Below are 7,148 nucleotides of genomic sequence, written 5' to 3'. Positions count from 1 at the left end.
ATATGTCCCTGCCCCCTCCAAACAGGCAGGTTGTGTTTTATTAATTGTTGTTTCTCCTTGGACAGCGCCATGTTTCAGGAGCTGAATATGCCCCTGTTGGTGTGCTGAGGTCAGTCTGCAGAGTTCACTGGGGTGACTGACCCAGGTTCCCTGCCACTGCGCACACAAACTCTGAATGTATTAGGATCCAAATGGCCACTTTCCTTTCTCTTCTTCCACTTCCTCACTGCCCACCCCTGAACCTCACAATTGATTTTATAATTTTTGGAACTGTGTCCTGCCTATGGTTCTCCAAAACAAATAACAAGATCCTCAGAACCCAGGGGAATGTACATGGACCAGAGAAACACGTGCACACATATCAACATCCCGGCATACACAGTGAGGATGGGGTTACTGGTTCTTGGGTTGGTTATTTTCTGGGGAACTCCTATAACACGTATGTGAGCCTACACAGTGTCCTAATGTCTTCTATACCATGGCCACTTAAGAGTTTAGGGTGAGTGCCATGCATGGTTCTGAGTGTTCTACATATATCTGCACTGATTGGGTGAGAGTGTGGGCTCAATGAGAGTTGAGGTGGATGTGAAATTATTAAGGAGCCAAGTTTACCGTTTCTGCTTTTGGTATAATTTTCTGGTAACTGGTGGTGTCAGAGGCTGATATGAAAATTTCCCTTAATCCTGTCTGAAATCATCTTATTTTATTCTTGGATGAGTATTTTGTAAAGCCTTGGGAAAGGGAAGGCTAAAATATATAAACCTTCCTGAACAATCCGAGGCCTGAGAAACTGGGTGTTGACTTGGTGAGCTATCACCAGCTCTGGAATTTTGAGTAAGATCCAGAGGATTTGGGAATTTCTGTGGCAGAGGGAAGACTGGGAACAAGTAGTCAAGCAGGAAAGTGGCTAGATTTGGGCTTCATTTCTAACCAATATTGAGGTATTCTGGTCTTCAAAAATACATTCACTTGAAATGGGAGTGTAGCTCAGGGGTGGAGCACTTGTCTACTGTGCATAGGTCTTGGGTTTCATCCCCATCACTGCCCAAAAGGAAAATCTTTAATTTTGAACCTAAATCCTCATACATACTAGACATGTGCTCTACCCCTGAGCTGCACTTTTTAATTTGAGACAGGGTCTCCACTTAGTTGCTTAGCCAGGCCTTGGGCTTCACCTGTAGCCCAAACTGGTCTTGAATTTAAATCATCCAGTATCAGCTTCAGAGTAGCTGGGATCATAGGTCTGCACCCCCAGGCCTAGGACTTTGTTTCTGTTTTTGTCTCCCCGCCCCCATCATCATAATCTCCAGAGATCATCCATTGTCCAGTTGCATTTCTCAGTTGTCAGTGGCAGGCCTACATGAATGTGGCTCATAACTGCTCAGTAGCTAACTACCAAACTAGATAATTAACAAGGATTAGCTGTGTCACGGCCTGCTCTGATCCTGCTGGATTAGACAGTGTTAGCTGGCAAGTGTCTTGTTCCTGTGATTCCAAAGCTACCTGAAAGGCCCTGAAAGGAGACCGCAGAAGGTGAACCTGAGCGGCAATGCTGAGGAACTCCCACTCAAAAGCCATTTGCTCAAGAATCACTTTCTGCATATGGCTTACTCGGCTTATATGATTTTTGTTTCCTTCTGGGTCCTGAAAATATCATGATTTCGTATTTCTTTGTTGATGATTAAAGCTCCATTGTGTATACATATCACATTTTCATTGTCCATTCATCTCTGGATGGACTGCTAGATGGTTCCAAGTCCTTGCTATGTAAAAGAGCCAAAAAAACATGGACGTGCAAGTATCCCTGTGGTGGAGTGCTACAGAGAAGGGACTAGTATATAGAATATATAAAGAACTGCAGAAATTAACATCACCATCAAGCTGCTTATCAATAAACAAATGAATGGAAAAAAGAATTCTTAAAAGAAGAAATAAAGGGCCTGGAGAGATAGGCCACTGTTCAAGGGCACAGGCTGCCCTTTCACAGCACCCAAGTTCAGTTCCTAGCACTCTTCCAAAGAACCCAGGTTCAGTATCTAGCACAAACATGGCAGCTAATATCCATCTGAAAATCCAGTTTCAGAGTATCTGATGCCATGTTCCAGCATCTGTGGGCATTGTATGACATGGGTGCACTTATAAACATGCAGAGAAAACACTCATATAAACAAAAAATAGTAAAATGGGACTAGAGAGATGACTCAATGGTTAAGAGCAATGGCTGCTTTTGCAGAAGACCCAGATTCAATTCCCAGAAAAAACATGGCAGCTAACAACCATCCATAACTCCAGTTCCAGGGGATCCGAGGCCCTCTTCTTTCTCTTCTGGCACTATAAATAGCAGGTGTACTTACATGCATGCAGACATAACATACATACACATAAAATAAAAAGTATAACTATCTAATAATCATTTCGAAAAGGCTTCAACCTCTCTAGCCATCAGACAAATTCAGATTTAGAGATTTCATCTCAGCACTCTCAGAGTGACCATCAAGTAAACAAAAGAGAACAAAGGCTGGCAAGGGTGTTGGATGCTGGTGGGGACATAACTACCTATGGAAATTTACCATACATACAACCTAGCATGAGGCTATACCCAAAGATGTCTACCTCAAACTGATTCTGCCTCAAACTGTTTTTCAAGCCAATCTTTTCCCAGGTTGAATTTTTTCTCTTTTTTTGAAAAGTTCATTTCCTTTGTATTATGTGCATTCCTGTGTTTTTATGATGCCTAAGGAAGCAAGAGAATGTTAGATCCCTGAAGCTTCAGAGTAGCTGGGATTATAGTTCTGTACCCCTGGGCCTTGGACTTTCTCTTTTTGTCTCTCCCCCCCACCCCCGCCCCTTCATCATCATAATCTCCAGAGATCATCCACTGTCCAGTTGCATTTCTCAGTTGTCAGTGGCAGGCTCACATGAATGTGGCTCGTAACTGCTCATAGAAGCTGAGTAAGCCATATGCAGCTTACAGGCAGCTTACAGGGATTTATAGGCAGCTGTGAGCTGCCTGTCATGAGTCCAGGAACCATACTCAGGTCCTCTTCAAGAACAGTAAGTGCTCTTAACTGCTGATCCAACTCAGCAGTCTGATCAAATAAAACTTTAAAAGTATTACAATTGTTTCATATCTGGTGGAGTTAAGAACTTGACTTGTTCACAAAAATCAAACTGCAAACACTTGTTTATAAAGACAGGACCTTAAATTTCTACCAACAGTCCGTTGAATAATCTTGGTGCTTTCCATTTTCAGAGCATCATGGGAGATCTTTGATTCTTTTGTGATTAGCATGCTAAGTGGCACATGTTCACTATGATTTGAGGATCGAAATCATCAACTTTAGTTCTGTGAAGTTTTTTTCTATTTTTTATCAACTTCTGTTCATCACTTTCAGCGTGGGACTGGAACAAACTTTCCCTTTGTTTCTTCAGGTCCTACATGACGGTCATGTCAACCATATTCATCTCTAACACGTTCCACTCCCCTCTGTCTAGTTTATCCAACTGCTTAATATCCTGTTATAGATGAACGTAAATACATCCTCCTTCACTTTCAGTGTTAGGCATAGGGATACCTGTAAGGGTTTTTTAAACATATTTCTTTCTGTTTGTGTGATTGTTTAGAGACAGGAACTTGCTGCACAGCCAGGCTGACCTGGAGCTTGCAGTCCTCTTGAATCCTGGAACTAAGGGTTCATGACAGCATGCCCATCCTCTTTGAGATTTTGAGCAGTATCTCTGCTCAGCACAGAATAAGTAAACACACACACTGAGTAATCCATGTAGGGACGGCCACATGGGGGGCATCATATGGTACCTGAGAAATCTGTGACAGAACTATACATGTTCTCTTTTACTTTTATTTATAGTTATGAGTGCCAGGGGGAATCAGAAGTCTTTTCTTTTTTTCTTTCTTTTTAATTTTCTGCTTTTGAGACTAGGCCCTAGTTGACCTGGAGCTTCCTATGTAGACCAGGCTGACCTCAATTTCACAGAGATCCACTGGCCTCTGCCTCCTGAGTGCTGGGACTAAATGTGTGTGCCGCCACACTTGGACTTAGAAAGTGTTTATAGTGATTAAATTGTGGTATACACTGCCTTTTTGACTGTGATATTTGCACACACAAGGTCAAGCATGGAGTTTTCCACTTTGGGCATCACAAGGAAACTAAAAAGGCAGATTCTGTGTCTGCTGAGGTGCCTGGTGCCTGCAATCCCAGAATTTGAAGCAGAAGGATTACCTGGAATTCCAGGTCAGCCTGGGCTAGAGTAAGATCTGTCTCACAACCAAAACAAAGCAAAACAAAATCAACAGGTGCGGTGTAGCATGTCAGCCATCCCAGCACTGGGAAAGTCAACAAGAGCAGAAAACCAAGGTCCCCTTAGGACTATGAGATGCCATCTCTCAAAAAGTAACAGAAGTTTGCAGTGGAAACATTTCTCATTTCTAAGTCTTGGATAAGAAATGCTCAGCCTCTAACATGTGACCCTAACTTCCACCACTTTCCTATTGGTGGACATGTGGTTCCATGTTTTGTCCTATAAATATTGCTGTGATGCTTTGACTTGATATTTATTTCCCATTTCTAGTGATTTCCCTAAGGCTACATTTCTGAAAGAAAGCTCACAAGGTCCATAGATTTATTGGGGCTCTTGGATAAACAGTTACAAAATGTTTCCCAATTTGTTCTAGTGAATTGTACTCCCACAGGGAGAGGAGATAGAAAAATGATTAGGAAGTAGATCATGAAACCATCTCTATTGTTTAAGCAAGAAAAAACATAAGAAACAAACCTTTGTTGGAGGGGGGAGTGCTGGGAATGAACTTAGGGCCTCATACATGCTAGGCACGTAGTCTACCACTGAGGTATGTTCGCAGACCATTACAAGAAAGATCTTGGGATTTCTGAACTTGTTTTTGAGCCTGGCAGATATCTTTGGTGAAAAAAAATCTAGTGCCCTAGAGGGGAACATAGCTTAGTGGTGGAGCACATGTTTTGCATGTGAAATGCCCTGGGCTCTATTTTTAGCACCTTTATTTTCAAAAAATTAAGAAAAAACAATCCCTAAAGGTAGAAGCATCTCTGACAAAGGTAAAGCTACGGTGCACTTTCCAGGAAGGGAAGAGGCTCTTTGTTTCCCAGCAGTATAAAAACAACACAGTCAGGTGTGGTACATGCCTGTAATCCCAGCACTCTGGAGGCAGAGGTGGGTGGATCTCTGTGAGATCAAGGCCAGCCTCATCTATGTAACAAGTTCCAGACTATCTGGGGCTACAGGGAGACCCTGTCTCAAAAGACCAACACACACACACACACACACACGGAAAACAAAGCAGAAAAAAGTGGGTTTCAAACAACAGCAGAAATTCCAGTATTAAATCAGAGCAGTCTCTAGGAAGGTGGCTTTAGGGCTCACTCAGTTCTGGTTAAAGTAGGAGAGAACCCTACAGGGATGAGAGAAGGGCTGTCCTCTCCTGTGAGCAACATCATCCTCTGAATGGGGCTGGGGCTGCTGTGACAGGCCCTGGGTTCAAACCTCAGCTTTAGTCTCCAAAACACATCACTGCTGGGGTGATTTTCTTTCCCCAACAGTGAAGCACTCAAGGGGACAGAGAAGGAGAAGAGTGTCACTCACCAACCACATCAGCCCTAGAGTGCCATTCTTTCTGGAAGAGGCCTGGCTGGAGACCTCACACTAACACTCCCCTGCATCCTCCTCCACGATGGGAGCTATGCTGAGCCTGCTGCTGTTTGGAGACAGTGTTGTCCTCTCTGTGGGCTACAGAATCTGGCCATTGAAGATCACAAATGGAGATCACAGCATCATCTGAGAGGCAGGTCAGGACCATTCAATCCTTTTTGGTAGCTGTGGTGTTGTTGGATTCCATGGAAAGACTTGACACGGACTCTGTAGAAAGAGAAGTGGACCCACTGAGAGTAATCCTACCTCAGAGAATGAGATGGACCTTGAGGCCCAAAGTATGAGGTGTGAAGTGGCCCAGACTCTCTGCAAGGCTGAGTATCTAGAGGTTTCAGAGGATGCGTTGTAAGAGAGCTATAGCTCCCTCTGCTCCCAGGTCTTCCTGACTGGATTTGGACATGTCTGTAGAATCCACACCAGGAACTCCTCAGCCCATGTGTCAATCACCTCATCAGGGGGAAACTGTCATTGATTGCTGTGCAGTGCTTATTAGTGTTTTTTAGAGCATGAACATGAGAATCCCATTTCATTTTCCTACTTTCATGATCTAGACCCAGAGAGGCTCTGATGTCTTTCAGTGACCTGTTTTATCCTGATGCAGAGCAGGCTTCCCAGGGACTTTTTCATCCTCCAAGTCCAACTCCAGTGGAGTCAGAAGATCACCAGATCCTTGGTGAGGCAGGAGCAGAGCTACCCCCCCCACAGAAACAATTTATAAAGAGTTCTAGTGGGTAGAGAAAACAGATCCTCTAAATCGTCTGTAACGTGTGTGTGTGTGTGTGTGTGTGTGTGTGTGTGTGTGTGTGTTATTCCAGATCTGGGGATCAAAGGGAAAGACTATCTGATTAGATAAGTCTGGCTCCTCCATTTTCCTTCCCCATGGATGCTGGTGATTCCATTTCAGTAAAAGAATGAGTGATGTCTGGCTAGGATCACAGTTGCCAGAGACAATGGGGGAACAGTTTCTTGGTGATTGGGTTCATGCTTCGTCTTACAATGTATCCAGAGGTTCAGTCTGTTTCTATTTAGGAATAAACATAATGTGGTTCAGAAAAGCCACACATGTGTTCCTATTTTTAATTTAAGTGTGTGTGTCTGTGAGCACTTAGCCTTTCCCACATGGAAGTCAGAGGACCAACCCTGGGTGTCAGTTCTCTCCATCTATCACATGGGTCCCATGGATAGAGCTCAGGTCACCAGTCTTGGTAGCAAGTGCCTTCAATCAGAAACCAGACAAGGCTGTCCACTATCTCCACTTGTCTTTAACACAGTGCTTGAAACTCTTGCAAGAGCAATAAGACAAATGCAGGAAATTAAAGGAGTAATAAATGGAAAAGAAAATATCAAATTATCCCTTTTTTCAGATGATATATTATATCTGAGACATCAAAAATTCCACCAGAAAACTCCTAGAAATTATTAACATGTTCAGTAAAGTGGCAGGT

This window comes from Nannospalax galili, unplaced genomic scaffold, assembly GCF_000622305.1.
Source record: "Nannospalax galili isolate Female #2095 unplaced genomic scaffold, S.galili_v1.0 scaffold1028, whole genome shotgun sequence".
Lineage (NCBI taxonomy): Eukaryota > Metazoa > Chordata > Mammalia > Rodentia > Spalacidae > Nannospalax > Nannospalax galili.
Note: the sequence above shows the minus strand (reverse complement) of the source record.